Source organism: Hetaerina americana, unplaced genomic scaffold, assembly GCF_022747635.1.
Source record: "Hetaerina americana unplaced genomic scaffold, ioHetAmer1.1.p SCAF_5, whole genome shotgun sequence".
In the NCBI taxonomy this organism is placed as follows: Eukaryota; Metazoa; Arthropoda; class Insecta; order Odonata; family Calopterygidae; genus Hetaerina; species Hetaerina americana.
In genome coordinates, this window is record NW_027287095.1 from 38320046 (window position 1) to 38337641 (window position 17596).

General features: G+C 36.5%; 1 long non-coding RNA gene across 1 annotated transcript; it reads left to right on the forward strand.

Moving 5' to 3' along the window:
- Positions 1 to 12019: 12019 nt before the first annotated feature.
- On the forward strand, positions 12020 to 16988 carry LOC139694372 (uncharacterized). The gene is made up of 3 exons (XR_011702124.1): positions 12020 to 12092; positions 16063 to 16220; positions 16768 to 16988. It is a non-coding gene; the product is annotated as an uncharacterized lncRNA (long non-coding RNA).
- Positions 16989 to 17596: the final 608 nt, after the last annotated feature.

The window sequence follows — 17596 nt, forward strand, 5'->3', positions numbered from 1 at the left end:
ATTTACCTTCATTGTGTACAGGTCTCAGGGTGCTCAAGTGCATGTGAAGTATGGAGAGACCAGATGGGCAATGTTAGGAAGAGGAGTAAGGTAGGGTTGTCCATTATCATATCTGATGTTCTATGCATGTTAGGAGGAAATGGTTAAATTTGCATGGGAAGAACTGGATGGAGGGATGAAAGTTAGTGGGAAATCAATAAAATGGGTTTGCTGATGATCAAGCTTTGGTTTGCCAGTCAGCCAAGAGGTTGCAAGCATTACTGAGTGCATTGGAAAATCAAAGTGATAAGGATGGGATGAGAATAAATGTAAATTAAACAAAAGTCATATGGTTTTATAGGAAAGCTTATTTGAATTTCAAAATATGAACTCATAAACTTGAACGGGTGGAACAGTTTACTTATCTCAGAAATATTTGAGGTAAAATAGTGGCAAATGGTATGGTGGGAGAGGAGGGGACTGTTGGGGGAAATCAGGTAGAAAAGCCTTTGTTTAATGGGCAGTGGGAATTTGACTATTGATAGAGGGGAAAATATTAGGCAAGCGAGAAAGGGGCGTGGCGGAATAAAGTGAGGAAGGAAGTATGCAGAGTTTAAGAGGGGCCATTGTACTCGTAAGTTTGGATTTCTGGCTGTGTTTTATTAAGAGAGACAAGGAAATTGCCGCTGTACGAATGTGTAGCTTGTGTCCATCAAAAATCTACCTTAACCAGTAGATCACCGATAATGATAATAATAACAGTATACCTGTGCATAAAATAATGCCATCGAAATTTCATCATCAAATAATCGCAGTATTTATGTACATTCAAAGACGATCTTCTCAAAACGTGTCTTCAAACTCTTTAAACATTCAATGCAAGTGTTATACTTGTATTCAAACTCCTTTTAGACTTCGACATTAACCGGTAGATAACCGATGATAATAATTCTATGAACTTGGGCAAAAAAATCTTCGGAGTGGCGTGATGCGTAGGATGAAAACTTATTAATTGAAAACGTCCTTACTTTGCTAATTATATTTTACGCTGAAATAATCTAAACCAGGGAATGTCAGTGTTCACGCTTGTAATGTCATTGGCGTGCAGTGCTTGGGATGGGGAGAGGTTGCCGCTACGGCTGGGAGACGTGCATGACGGGATGCAATCCGCTCGACGCCGGAGCCGGCATGTCACGCGCCGATCCAGAGGGGTTGAAAATAAACTAATGTCCCCGAAGGGGTTGCTCAACCTCGAAAAACGTGGGTCATGTTCCAGCTGTACTTTGAGTCCGTGTATATGTCACAGATAACATACTGAAAATATTTTCCCGGATTGATATTTAGCGTACGATTTTTAATTTCATTCAACTTTCAAAAATAGGCTCCTCCATAATGCGCTTGTAACTAGTTTCGAAGAGGTTCATGACATTAAGTAATTGTTATTCTAAGTCCATCAAAAACACACTCAACGATAGATTTCTTCTTTTCATTCTAATCGTCCTATAAATTTTCAGCCAGCCTCTAGAAATTTAGATTCGATTACATCGTCATCAAAGATTGATATCGCATTACTTTCTTTATACATCGTAATATTTTACTCTCTTTAGTACCAAGTCATTTTATTTCCTAGTCTCATTTTCCGATTTTACATTTCCTTCTTTAGTAATATGGCAGTTTCCGAATTTGTACATTTTTTTTAATCTAGCTAATTTCTTGATATTAGTGGTCTTGTATTTTTTAGTTTCTTTAACATTGTAGAATGAATATTCAAAGACCAAATTAAAAGTAGGCGTATAAAAGGAACAAACGGTAACATGAGATTCCCTATCGGAACCTGAACCTTTTTGTTGATATCTCCGCCTTGAGGCTTATCTTAAAAGTTGGGGCACTCCCTGAATTGAATCGCTAATGAATACGAGTTGAATGCTGTTATCGTTTAAAGAAATGGGGATGATAAAACGCCATACACGTACGAATTTCGGTATTTATTTAACTTACAAAAATAAAAATATTTTTCGGTCAGTCAATCTCTGTCGGCAGCAAATAAGTATCTTGCGAATTGGGAGGGATAAGGAGAATGAGAGTAAATTTTTCTGAAAGATTGAGTCTTCTTGATGGCCATTGTTACATTATTAATAATATTGATTTTGGAATATGGGGTGTTCTATCATAGTTCTTGCAGCACGGTGATACCCCGCGAAAATATTGACGTCGCGACGAGGCCGAAGTTGACCGAAGGTGCCGGTGCTCGCTAGTAAAATTTATCTGATAAATTGAACTATCTGGTGCATTTTTATTTTGAAAGCCGAAAAATTTATAGTTGAATAGACCTGCTAGAGCCCTGCCTGAAAGGTATGGGCACCCTGTGTGTTGATAATATGCAGTCACCATAGAGTAATGGTAGGAATGAGTGATAAAAACTATTGATTACTTTATGCCTTCGAGGAAGTCTTCGATTTTCTTGCTAAAAATGCAACTTGCCTCCAATTTTTTAATATTACGGTGGCCCTCAGTCGTTGGTGAACAGCTTAAGTGACCTCATGGAGACGTGCATACTCAGCCCGATTTTTTAGTCTTGCGTGATTTCAACGGGCGCAAAACAGAATTTTAGTAAGCTTTCAGGCGAATTTTACGTTGAGAACTTGGTTCTTTAACTGGAATTTATATCTGGAGATTGATCCGAATAGTAAAAGCCATCAGGTCACATTCCATTGTGTGAAAATCTTTGGTTTTCGTATTGTCAATTGATGGGCGCGAAAATAAACGGTTACAATAAATGCAACGTTACCATGGGCGACCCCAATTTCCCCTTGAGTTGTTGTCTGATAATCGCAAACTAGCAGGACGACGATTTTCTTCATTAATCCGTATGGGCATGTATGTCGTTATACTTTTACGGCCAATGTTCGCGACGATGACCCATCAATCACCCTCTCAATCAAGTCTTCCTCTGATCGTCACCGCAAAAAAATACATGCCCATTCACTTAAAAAGTTACGAGCTCTTCGTCGGGGAGTTCCGCAGGGTGATTACAGCGAGAACTTTTTCAAGAAGTTTATGAACATTAATTTGATTTTACCCGCTGTGGACGGTCCTTCCACTAGCCTTCCCTTATCTCAGCTAACGTGGGAGTGATTCCAAACCCTATTTCCTCAGTAAACGGCTTTCTGATTGATGCTGCAAGATGAATAATAACTCTGCGGAGCCCAAGAGGAAAAATTGTTCAATTCAGAAGCTACTTACGACATTATCAACCTTAAATGTTAAAAGGGGTTAACTTTCGCCTTGAGGAAAACGAAGTCTAGTGGCATAAATTTGAAGTGTCTGCTGTTATAAATGTGCCCGTCTCGATTCGATAGTTCGGCATAAGAATAGATAACTTGATTTGCATGTGCCTTCACGTTTTTACCGATAGCTCTGTTCTATCACCATTTCCATTTGTAATAGTGTTTTTAACGTGGCACCATCACTCGAACGGCCGCCTCACTGGGGTGGTACGTCATTGCAGTCGCATCACTGAGGACAGCCGCTGCGCGGATTTGTCTGGCTCCTACCTTTCGACCTATCTGGAATGGGTGACTACGAGTGCACGAGAGCAATTATCATTACTCCCACTAGCACAACTCAACTAGAGGTATCAGAATACAAATGCCCTTCCACTGCGTCATGGTTGTAGACTATGCGGGAAATGTCTATGAATGGTAATTTATCATTAGCACGTGCTTTACGGCATTTTATGCACAACACCAGTTTGTGAATGCATATCAATTATAACCAAAGCAAATTTTGCAACAATTATTCCGATTCGCGCCATACCGATCCTTCTAAAAGCAATGGAATGTAAAGTAAGGCCATGAGTAAGCCATGATGCCTAAAATAATTCATCCGAAGGGGCGCATTACTATGGATCATTTTGCTATTTTGTCGGCCAAAGCTTGAAATTTTGAACTTATGTTGCATGGGAATTTTAAATCGTTTTTCTTCTCCGCTTCTAATTAGCATTTTCTCGTAAAACTGAACGTTTAGAAAGTATTTAGTGGGAAGCTTTGTGTTGTGGCTTTGGGAGTATGTAGAATAATACGGGTAATCCTTCACCGTTCAACAAACGATGGTAGATTACCGTCAAACATGAAGATTGTTTTCACTTAAGTCTGTTGAATGAGTAAACGAAAGAAAATCGTCGCCTACAAGGAATCGTTTTCCAAGATAAAAAAATATGGAATTATCGAAAAATTATCCCTTTTTCAACGGCAAACCACTTAAACATGAACTAAACAACATTTATTCGAATTATAAAAAATCCTCACTATCTGTTAAGCTATTTAGTTGTTAATGACTTCAATTCCTTATATAAGGGCGTTACTAAACTAAATATAGATCGCTTTGGTATTAATCTATCCCGTGACGAATGCATATAGTGAGCAACTAAGAAGAATTGAAATTTACCTGAGTAACTCCTGTGACCAAAAGCCAGCTTTCACGTTTAAGCTCTTTGGTGATAGAAAAAAAGCGTCTATCCCTTCTACCCCAAAAACTTCCTTCTGGTCAATGTCTTGAAAAAGTGATAAACGTTTTCGCAGAGAAGAACAGACGGTCGGAGCTGGTGTATAATGTTGTTTGGATTTTCTAAACTGTTTTACCTTTTCGTGTAAACGATGGCAGATCCAATCAAATGACAATTGTAAATACATCTATTTTGATATTCTCTGCCTTGTACTTTACTGTTTTGAAATTACTGTTGAAGCCAACCGTTTCTTGGTTTCGTTCTAAAAATAAAGCCGGTGTCAATTTTTTGTAGTGAAAAAGTGAAATATTTTAGATCGTAGCATACTTTTTCAATCGAGTTATCGTTGATATCTGATTAATTAGCGACGTACCATATTCAAATTCTGCATCCTATGACTTCAGGCTTATGCTACTGCGAAAATAGGCGAAGCATATGCTTATTCTCTTCTTTGTAAAACAGTCGTAATATTACAGTAGTCGGTGATATGGACCATAATTAAAAATCTTCTGAACCATTAAGTCGACTTGCTGAAATGTGAATGCATGGTGTAGAATATATTCCGTTCTAAGAGTCTAGAACATGGGTTTATGGAGTGCAAGAATGGTAGCGAACCGATGATCAATAAAGATTCGTTCACTCCTTTGATATTGAGAGAGTTCCTCCACTTATCTCACGCCCGAGATATTTTTATGACAGAAATCGACGATTCAAGTGTTTATTAATTTATATTTGATTCCTAACAATTTAAATATTCAATAATTAAGGGATAGTTTTCTCTGAATTAGAAACGCTTACTTTTGTAATGCGTGGTGTAATCATGGGTCTTGAATCTTTTTAATTACTGATTGATCATCGAATTATTGCTAGAATAATTCTTTTTAAATATTATGGCTTTAAAAAATAGAATGGGCGTCATACAGGGTCACATGAATTATCCATTTTCTTCTGTAGAAACCCACTCCGATCTAAAAGTAATTTTCTATTGAAGGCTCATGTTTGATAACCGTATTATAAAAATTTCCCAGAAGGCAATGGCCGTGGTCGGCCACCTTCACAGGCCTACGGGATTCAGCGACACTCTTGCATTGCGAACTGTGTTCTTCGGCTGTATTATCCCCATCCAAGGATATTGTTCTCCCAATTGGTCCACCGCCTGTCCCACAACATTGACACTATTCAAACGTCTCATCAGTTTCTTTCTTGCCCATCACCGTAGTAAACCTTCCCTCAGAAATTTTCTTCGAGAACAAGTTCTTTCCACCCCATGCATTCGTGGCCTAGATCATCACAGCATGATAGGTGACTTGAAGTTATTATATAATATTTCCAATGGTTATTTTCGAAATAATGACCTTATATCAATCTTTTATAATGTGTTTCCCCTCGTTTAATCCGTTAAACCAAACCTGTGCACGTACCGAAAGCGTCTTCTACAGAATCCCAGTAATCTCAGTATTTAATTACATGTACCTTGCAGCAAAAAAACCTCTCGCTTGACCTTTCTCCTCAAATACCTCCTACAACGCAGTCGTAATGTATACTACAGGCATGCCCGTTAATGTTTTTGTTTCACTTTGTTTTTTGTTACCTCCTCTCGTTATTTGTCCATTATATTAGCCAAAGGCCTTACAAGGCCTTTGTACTATTTTTGGTGTTATAGTAAATAAATTGCCATAATATCACTGGACTAAATTAATTATCTCGCTTCTCCGAAGGATATGAACAATTATTTGTCTTATTTTATTAGTTTTAAAGGGATCAAATAAAATTGATGCCTTTCCGTTGAAGCACATCGCTCTCCAGATCGCCTGTTAATCGATAAATGAAAAGGAATAAGAAGCCTCGCAGCCTCTCTTCAAATACAAACTTAGCTTTTATAGGTTCGGGGAGGAAATCAGCGTCACCAATGTAGACACAACACTCCAATTTTACCGGTTCCCATAGCCGGGAAAATGTTTGCTTTTCCAGAGGCTCTTGATCTCGCTCTTGTGAGCCTTATTTCCACAAGGCTGTTGAGACATGAAAATGATATGATGACGCCGCGTTAAGTATGATTTGCCAGTACTGTGAGTTGAGTGTTGATTTAATGCAGTTAAATTCACGATTTATATCAGTATACCTACGATCGTTTTTGAGGATTTTTTTTCAGGAATCCATGTTCCTTTCAAGGAGTTCTGTTATTTGAGCTACGCATAGTTTTCTTTGTTCCTTTTCAAAAACTGACCCGATTAAACCATAAAAGTCATTTATGAGTAATGTAAAATTTTCAATCCCTGTTTTTTTACGAGCTGAAAGTGATATGACTATTGGTAAATATAAACAGGCAAATGCACGTGAACGCAATGCTGTTAAATTCCGAAATCTAATTTAACCGTTCAGTGCAGAAAATTCCGGATATAAGATCATCATCGATGGCCATTTATCTTTATCGATGGCCTTTGTGTTTGACACAGCCCCATCTCAGTTCTCTTTACTCCTAACTTATTTTTATTATATTTTTCGATTTCAAACCTGCAATGTATGATTATCATCACTTATCGCGGTTTTCCTCTGACCTTTTTTCTGTTAAATTTTCTTTCCTCAACTATCCTCAGCAAGCTGTTGTACCAGAAGTGTACCCAACATCCATTTCGTCTATTCAATGCTCTCCCTAAACTTCACACTAAATATACCATTAATGCATAGGCCTTTCATCATGTGTTTTCTAATTTCAAGGCTATACTTCCTTCATCTTAATAGTGAGCTATTTTAATTTACTTTACCTTATCATCCAGCTTTCCAAGCAACAAATATTTTATTTCTTGCACGAATTTACGCTGCTCTCCCTTGATTTCGTTTACTTTCAAGACTTTGTTTCATACCCTTGTTCCAGTAAACAAGCACCCTATTTAAATCTCCTTCTTTCTCCGCCAATATGATATCCACATTTTAATATTAAATAGTTCTTGCGTATTCGTACTTGAACGATATAATAATAATGATTGAGCAATTAAAGTGCTTTAACGACGAAGGTTATATTCCATCATAAACTTATCAACTTAAGTCCATCATGAGACTTCAGATATCCATGTCTAGATAAAACGACCTATTAGTCAGCCGTAATCCACCGAGCTACACGGTTCAGCTATTAATATATTTTTGCATTATATTAATTTCTCGAATATAGATCGCTTGGTTCCCAAAGGCCTACAAAATGTAATGATGTATTTGCATCTTCTAATTGTAACTGGGTCATTCCATGCAGCTTTCCACACACAGTCGAGTTAACCCTTGACCCCTCGTACTTGGATGAAAATCTGAGGACATTTTAGCTTTTTTGAAAAAAATACTGATAATATGGAAAATTTGATTACTCTACTGTTTGGAGAGTTTTGTAAAAACCGACAAAAAACAGCCGAATAATTGATATTTTTCAAAATCGCTTCATTCAAAAACGCCAAATTTCTATGGCTTCCATAACCTTTTGTATTAAGTTTAGATTGAAAACCATTCATTTAATGCCTTTATATGCTGATTCTACCCTGAAATATAAGGTCATGAAATTTTGCTGTCTTGAAAAATATTCAGCTGTTGTTTCAATTTTCGCAAGATGCTCCAACTAATATTTTTTTCAAAAATACCAAAGTTTTCTGTGATGTTCACCTAAATCTGAGAGGTCAAGAGTCAACTCGAATCCAAAGCGACGTGGAATTACCCTTACAACAGGGTATCGTAAAGCATTTAAAAAGGGTATATTAGTTTCATTGAACTCGCATGAAATTTTACCGCAGGAGCGTGTCTTGAGTACTGAGTACAAATGGGATCGTTACTCAAGACTTCCATTACGACGCGGATAAATACCCATGAAGTAATGTTGAAAGATTATACCGCCTATCCATAAAACATCGGGCATCATTTCCTTCACTACCAGGGTGACGTTGGTCTACAAGGCGCATAGGTGCCCAGCATAAGGCGCTAAAAACGATTATATGAAGATGAATTACATTAGCCTCTTTCAAAGTTAGGTCAAATTTTGGTTTTGAGTTTGGAACTAGAATTTTAATACAAAAAAGCATTTCGTATGTTTTCATAATTATACTAAGGAAGAATTTTTTATTGTCATGGATTGCCGATGATATGTTGCTTTCAGCCGCTCTCTGATATTAAAATTATAATTTAAATATCATCTCAAATTTCTCAAGTTCACGTACACAATTTCACCACAAAAATATTTCATCTTTAGATCATAATTTTCCCCAACATTCTATTAAAATATATTTTTCTTTAACAAAACAACACGCATTCCATGTTTAATATTCTAATATCTGCCACGGAATTCTCCTTCCAACTACCTCTCAATGTCTTTTTTGCACACTTTTATTTTCCAAAGAATTATCCCAAACGATTTTCTTCTTCTCATCTTTTCATCTCTCTTATGTTCATTTTCCCTGTTCGCCTCTTTCACATCTCAAAAGCCACCTTTGTTGAGACATCTTTAGCTCCACAAATATCAGGTTACGAAACTCACAACACTGTTCTTTCCATTATCTTAATCTAAGTTTTTATTTGAATCTTTACACAAATCTCATCAGCCTCTTTTCACGTAAATGCTTCTTATGGTAAAGCCATTCTTCCTCTAATTTCCGTACCACTGAGCCATTAATTTTCTAACCTTGTCCAAATACACAAATTCCACTCGCGCCAATTTTTGTCGCAATTTTGTAAAAGTTATATAGAGAGAGTATCAATATTTTGGATTTCTTATTATCTACTTTCATCCCTTACTTCTCTCTTAAATTAAAAAAAAAACATGGACAATATTAGAAAATTTCATCACTCATCTTTTCACCCTCAATCTAATAATTTTCACCCTGATTCATTCACTTTCTTTACTTGAGCGATATAATTCATTTACATTTGTCAAATAAGTGACCCGTCCCTCCATTATTTTCATGCTCTTCAAGCTTTGATTCCCATCGAATGAAGTGTTATTACAGAATATTCTTGTTCATTATCGAGCGTAAAGCAAATAAATACATTCTGACTGTATTCCATATTATTTTCTATTACTTTTAATTTAAGTAATCCTTTGTTCAGTTCTCCTACATTTTGTTGACGATTTAATTCTTATTTTGCACCATTTCCATTTGAGGAGTTAAAATGTTCACATAACCCCAATGTTAACCTCTTCACTTCTTCAGGATGGCTATTCAAAGTGTTTAGAATCATAGGGTCTTACATATCCCTCTGAAATTCTGCAAAATTACCGAAAATGTCCTTCTCTCCATTTTTCCTGGAATTCCGAGTAATTCTTCGGAAATACTATATTATATGTTCTATATGTCTTGTTCGCTATCACTACCCATGGTGATGTCTGTCTTACCATCACTTATTTCTGGGCTCAGGCTATCCTCGTACGCGTCACGCCCCCAGCTTAAATGAAGGTATTGCCCTTAATATCTGTGCCATAATATTGTTCCACGTTTTCCCTTCATATTGCCTGAATCTATCTCGGTTTTACCAGTAAATTTGGTCTTATTCAATTTGCCGCTCTTTTATGGTTCTCATCGTCTCCCCTGAAAACCATGGCTTCCCAATTAATTTCTTTTTGTCGTTCCTATTGTTTCCCTCGGAGCTCTCGTAATCCCATTGTTAAGATCTTTCCATATTTCCTCCACTGTTTCTACCCCATTTCCTCTTTCAGAATTTTATCGACTAATTTTTGGGACTCCTTCACTTTTATTCCATTTAAAGCTTTCACATTCCTTTGTCTCTCCCTCCCTCCTCTTTTAATCCACTTGAATGATTAATTAATTTCCATGACCACTATCTCACGATCTAGTTCTTCTGTCCGAATTGATGAAGCCGTTCCATGCTAAACTATTGTGTTCTCACCGTGGTCATTGCTTGCGTTGCTCTTGAATCGTAAGGTAAGTTTTAGTTTTTGGGTAAATTCGGTCGAAATACATCATTGATTCCAACTGTATCTATTGCATAAATATCTCATGTCATAAATGGCCATGCAATTGAAACAGCAGCATTTCGTACAGTTAACGCAAACTATAAAATTTACGGAAAGAGGAAGAAAAATATTTACTCATCTTAAAAGTTGATAATGGCGCCGTCAATAACGCAAAACCAACATTTTTGACAGAAGAATAGTTTTGGACAAATATTTTTAAATATTCCACGTATTAATAGGTACTATTCTGGTTTTTAATAATAAAGTAGTAAAGGGTGGCACGGCTCGATATGTCTGATGAAACTCAATATTACATTAATACCAGTATTGCTAGGACAAGTAGTGAAATGCAATAGTGATCATCATTTCATGTAAAAGGGGAGAGGGAGGGTATATGCTAGTTTCATTTTATATACGCATATAGAAATGCGTATTGAGCTTCAGAATATACTTCCTGGCTACACCGTTTGCTTTCTACTCGTTTCCCTAGCGTAGGAATTAAGATTTAAATAGCTTCCCCCGTATTCTTTTCCGCGTGATAAGGAGTATGGAGAGAGGAATTCATCGGCTGGAACCAAATATGAGTTTAGATTTACTTAAATTTATTTTGAACATCTCTATAATAATTTTTCAATTGAATTATTGAAATATATATCCTTCTCATATTTCTATGTAAGCCATAATATAATAATAATTTTTGTCTTCCTCCGACTATATAAAATATAATATATAAATAATTTTTGTCTTCCTCCGACTGTGATTTATTTTAGGGATAAAAGCGTTTCGCCCAAACAATTTTTTTTTGCCTCCCAACTTTTCTCGAACATCCTCTTGGAGAGTTTTTTAAACCCTCGCGTTACAAAAAAAATGACAATTGAAATTGAATTAAATGAATTCTCCTGTTCCCATAAGGATTATGGGAACTTAAATCAGTTGGAATGTTTATGAGGAGAAGATAGAAATTCTCCTGATTCCACATAGGAATTGGGAACGGCAAATTATTCTCAAAGGCTCAACGACAATATTTGAGGTTGATTGTTTTTTCGCCATAATACAAACACACATGGATTACTTACCTTGTATCCATAAACAGTTATGGTTAATTGATGGAATTTTGGATCCGTACCTTTTCCATCGAAATTGTCCTTGTGTTGGATCCACCGCCTTAAAGGGAAGGCAGCCAGGGCAATTTCATTCATCCAACTATCCACACCTAATCCGCCCCCATCCGATCAACTGGTCATGATTGCTGGCTGATTGATTAGCTCGGTAACAAACAAACTGTAAAGTAATCGCAGGCGAACTTCGATGGGGCCAGAGGCGCAATTTCTCTCTCTCCCTTTCTCTCAAGAGATGGAAGAGGTAAACGATCACGTATTAGGGGGATTGATTCCCCCACGGAGTCATTAGCTCTTGGCGCATGCGTCGAGTATTTTATACCTCCAGTTAGGGAACCCTGTAAACCCGTGGGCGAGCACACAGGCGGCGTGTATAAAAACCTTACACGTCGGTGCCACATCCGTAGAAGCGAACTGACTTCTCAGTGAGCCATTCATTAACTGCTCTCCGTCACTCCTCCACGACTTCCATAGCTGAGATCACTAGCTGTGAAAAAGCCGCAACTCCTGGAGTGTTTATTCACAAGCCACACCGGTGAAAAAATGAGTAAGTTTTATTGAAGTAATAATACCCCCGTTTAATTTGCCTCTCTCATTACTTGCACGTTTCTTTGATGCAACTGCTGGGGAGTTAAAAGAAATATTTTCTGGAAAGGGTTTACTTTTAATGTTTTCTCTTCATTACGTCGATTTGAAAAAAAATATCTTATTGCCCGCGGAACATGTACCATAAAGTGTTTTATATCACGAGACACTAAAGCGGTCATTAAAACTTAAAAGCGAGGTGCACACCTTCAAGCGGGATGTAAAATTCTGACTGATTTTTTGCGTCGCCTGTGGTCCACATCCTGAGAAGTCGTTAGGATTTTACGATGATTTTGAAGTTGTGACATTTTGATTACCTGAGGTTTGTAACCAAATATTAGGATCTTTATTAACCGTAATTGATGATATTACAGAATGTAATTCTCTACATAATTTCAGTTAGCCGATGGAGATCTTTTAATGAAAAATTCATCGAAATCTGTGATTATTGAAATATGTTTTACATATAACTATACGCTATTAATCTTTACTACTTTAGTGTTATTTTAGTAGTATTTTCAAGACAATTCATCCTTAATTATACACGTTCATTATCACCGCGTTTACAAAAATTACAATTCAAAAAATTAATTTCTTAACTAGTTGAGATGCTTTTCTCCGATACTAATTATTCTGTTCAAAGTTCTTTAGAGCGAAATCAAGAATGGATGAGATTGGTTTTAATTTTGTATACCTACCCTATAGGGTTTAATAATTATTAAATATCTATAAAATATAATTTATGATATGGTAATCCATTTCGAAATATTGGCGGATTGACAGGAGATTTCGTTAACCACGCGTAGACGGACCTGATTATACTGTATTCAGCGTGAAAAAATTCTAAGCAGGTGTAATTTTATTAGTTGTTTTTGGGGCAAGAATCTTTTTCTTGAACAGGAAATTATGGATAAGAATTGTCTTCAGATAGTTAATCAAAAATATATTTTGTTAGATTTAAATATAGTGACGGACTTTTGCAATTTATTTCTCAATGAAAAGTGCTCAAGGTTGAAGTGTACCATTTCTCAAATGAATAAACTTGTTCATCATGAGAGGACATCCGTACTGGAAAAGCATTGTCTTCGCGCCGAAAGTAAATGCAATTGATACCTTAGTACCGATATGCATGCAATCATCATCTACATCGTCAACAATTAAGTCGTGGCACATGCTACAGGTTTTCCATTAATTCGCTATTTTTCTCTTGTCTCCCTAATCTACCGTCCTTGCAATAAATTCAAAGTAACGTTTTTTTCCAAATGGTGTGGTTGCATAGTTAAATTTTCGAGCTTACAAATGCATCGCAAAATGTTCATGGGACAATAAGATATCATTTTATTACTCATTCTTAATCGCTCAATTTTGGTTAAAACAGTTGCCGAATAACTTATCTCCCGTCACTAAAGATTCTTTTTGAAGATGATTCACCTGATGCCTTACTGTTTCGACGAGAGATGTTTCTAATTTAGGCTGTTTGATAATCGCTTCAAGCCTGAGAATGTTTAAATACTGTTGGAATAAAGTAACGCGTAAATTTTCAACGATTTTTATCCCTGTCGAAGTACCAATATTTCTCGTCTCTAACGCGATTAGCCTGTTGTTGGGTAGTGATAGATGCTATTTTTTATGTTAAACTTATGAAGAAATAGAAAAAAACTGAGGAAGAACTTTGACCTCAGGTCTGCCAAATTACAAACTGTATACGCGAGTGCAGGACATAGATAGTTTTCACCCATGCACAGTTAGTGTGGACGCGTTTTCGATTTCGTCTTGGACAAGAAAAAATAATTATTCTTCGCACTATTTTTAAATTACATAATATTTATAAGGAGGCCTCGATGTTTTTGTATTAATTTGGAAGAGAATTATTCTAGTTCAGTTACGGTTTAAATATAGGAAGATATGTTTTTAAACTTACTTCGCTAATAACAGAAAATGATGTCCGTTGTATGGCATCCATTCTGCGGTGCCTTAAATAGGCCACGGAAGATTTCCACCCGCATACGTAGCGTTTGTTCAGTGACAGTGATTCATCGTTAACCGCGAAAATTAGCATGCTCTTTTTGGTCTTTAATGTAAAGAAGATTGCAAATTCTATGTCTCTTTTTGAACGTATTGCGGTAGGTCAAAGGGGGAATCATGAAATAAGTGGAAAATGCGTAACGCAAACCGTGCTAATTGAATGTTTGTTTACTGCGAATGAGTTTTGTGAATGGAAGGCTGACGTAACAGATTGGGAACTACCAGTAATCTTGTGCAATATGGAAACATGGGTTTCTTCCATGCGCGAATCCTCTGTTCGTATTCAGCTAATCGAATTCTCAATTTTCCACGATACTCAATTTGGTGCGTCACTACCCATGCGGCTTGTGCTTCATTTGTGGCGTAATTGGTGTACTTTTTCGTAGATTTGTTACGCTCATAAGTTAGCTCAACGTTCATTAATTCAACTGGATGGATGGGAAAATGCAATTATGTATAAGCGGTAGCCATGCAGCAGAGTCATCGTATGTATATTAGGTGATCTGCTCGAAATGTTGTGATGTAGAATACTCGTGCTGCTATACAGTATCCGGTTTTTCTTATCCTATGTATGCTCCCTTTTAGGAAAATTCGATTATAATTTTGCTATAGCAACTGATAACCTGATTACAATTGCTAACCTGATGGCTACACTTACGGTTACCTTATACACATATGGTTGCCTGACCGAAATTTCAGGCAATTTACCTTGGCCCAATCATTATGTGATAGTGTTCGTTTCCGTTCATTTCAGTTTTAGGGACTTGTTTTCAATATTTAGTTGCGTGGTAAATAGGTGTACGCTCGTTAGTAAATTTTTTCAGCACTGGAAGCAATTTGATGGATAAGAAATAAACGAATAATAAATGGTGGTGGAGAAATGAGTGTTCATTGTAGGGATAAATCCAAATGAGGCATGAACAATGGATTTTTGATTGGTGATGGAATTTATTTATATAGAATTAGTCTGAAAACAGCACATTTTGGCATTTACACTAGACTATTAACAATTATAACAATGGTCACATTTACAAACACCAGACGAGGACGTTACCCCACCGCCACCGGAGTCGGCAAACGGGAATGCTGGAGACTGTGTAAGAGGGGTAGGTGCCAGGCAAGCGAGGTTGGAAAAGTATATGAATACTGGACGAAATGAAGGTGGATAGAATGTACGCAGAGTCGAAGGACAGTTTATTATAGTTTGGGGTCTCAGGCCGTGTTTTTTTGGTCGAGCCAAACAGTTTGTGTCCATCGAAAGCCTACCTTAAATGGTGGGCTACTAAACAAAAGCTGGAAGCAAGGGGTACTCATACTTTTATAATTTACAAGAAAGGTAGAATAATCAGTATTAGTATAACAATAGTAGTAGAACCAATTACAAATTATTTCCACCGTAAAAACGGCGATATTTAATTGAAATAGTGGCTGACGGAAATATTTTAATGTTTGATACAACTACAAAATTCGTGTCGAGGTTTCGTTGACCGGAGTCCATGGTTGGGAACGAATGATGCATAAAATTAAGTTAATAAGGGTAACCGACGATCGATTTCAATTTTAGAATATATAAAAATAATACGACCATTAAATTCTCCGGCCGGGTTTATAATTAAGCTGAGAGAGTTTTGAAAAAAAACTCTCCTTCAAATGTAGGCTTATTGTGGAAGCCCTGAAATGTTTATTTAGTTTGGAAGCCATGAACTCTTCAATTCGGATACAAGATGAGATGATATTTGGTGGATCTTGTAAGATCCACCAGATCTTTTCTAAATTAAATTTGGTAGAATAAGATTTTCATTCTGTTTTTTTGTTATTTCCCCAGGAATTTCTCGTCGATTGTAGCGACAAAAGTATAATTTTTATAATTTCATTTAATCATCCAAATATATTTTTTCCTCATTCAGTGAACGCCGCAGCACAATCCCGCAAGCACATTGCTTTTGCATCTCTCTTCCTGTTGGTTTGTACCGGAATGCTTTCCTGTCATGGAAAACCAACCAATTCCCACCCAGATTTGGACCCCGTCGACATCTGTATTTTTACTTGTGATTACTGCTATAAGGTGTGTAGCTAAATGAACTGTTGTGTACTATGTCGTTTTGGAAGGAGAGGAAATTGAATAAGAGGATAAAGTAATACATGTATTAGCATGTGCGTTAGAGATTTACTGTATTTTAACGAGATCACTTATTAATTCCTCCATTGAACGAATTTTTATCTGATATAACAATAGCTATCTTATTATCTGATTCTGCTTCCTATTGTGAGTTTTTAGCTAAACGAGTCATTTCCGAATTGCATACTTTCTCTCTCTCAATCTGACACATATTGTAATTTTGCATTATAAAGTGCTACTATCTTAAAGAATTCATTATTCGGTTACAATTTCTTTATATTTTTTATTAATTAGAATTATCTTGAAAATGGCATTTTTTTCTAAGTTTGATTTGATTGAAGTGGGTAAAGTACCAAGAAGTTTGAAAATATCCCGAGAAAATTTGTTTCCAAATTCTTCGGTCTTATAATTCATCTCAATTTTTTATCAAATAGTGTCAAGGTTTATATCCCGACATGTCAGCATTCTCAATATTTGAATGGTTTCTTTCCAGGGAATGTTCCTCGTGAAGTGTGCAAATGAATGCATGGCGCAGGATGGCGAAGTCAGCGCAATATGGCACCGTGAGTGTCCATACTTTGGAAAGCCAATGTACTTCGAATGAACGCGGCACGAAGTCCCAGACCTCTGTCCATTGATAGCAGCGAGAATATTCCCTTTTCGAGACCAAAAATAAAATGATCTCAACAGCGTAATTGAAGTGACTGTAATATGTTAAGCATACCTCCATGTTTTACTAAAAGAATGCTTTATCATTTTTCGTTGTCTCTCAGAAAATAAAGTATTATTTGAACTAAAATATTATTCTCTAATCCTCCTTGAAAGAGTGCCAGACCAAAGGGCAGAATTGCAAAAGTTAATTACCTCTACTTGCTGATTTTCATGTTATATTTTTTCAGAACTTCGGTTGTTGTTATATTAGATTGTCGGCCATAGCTGAATGACAAATACAATTTAGGCTTTCCTCTTCGAAAATTGGCGAAAGGACACATAGTAGCGCGCTACTATGGAGTCAACTCAAGATACTATATATCCACTGGGTATATCCACTGGGAATTCGGCTTCGAGATCTCAGCAGGTTAGAAGATTAACAATGAAATACTTAAAATTTTCACATTTCATTTTTAGGGAACAGTAGTGAATTTCTTTACTCCCATGATATTCAATCAATAGGTATCCACCTCCGGCTCCGATTAATATCTCGCATTGACGTATGGATTTGTCATCTGACGACCCATTCTAATATTTCATTGCTTTGCTAATGAATTCGAGGTTTTTTATTTTTTTCCATTTGCAATATTCTACTTACGCACCATACTACT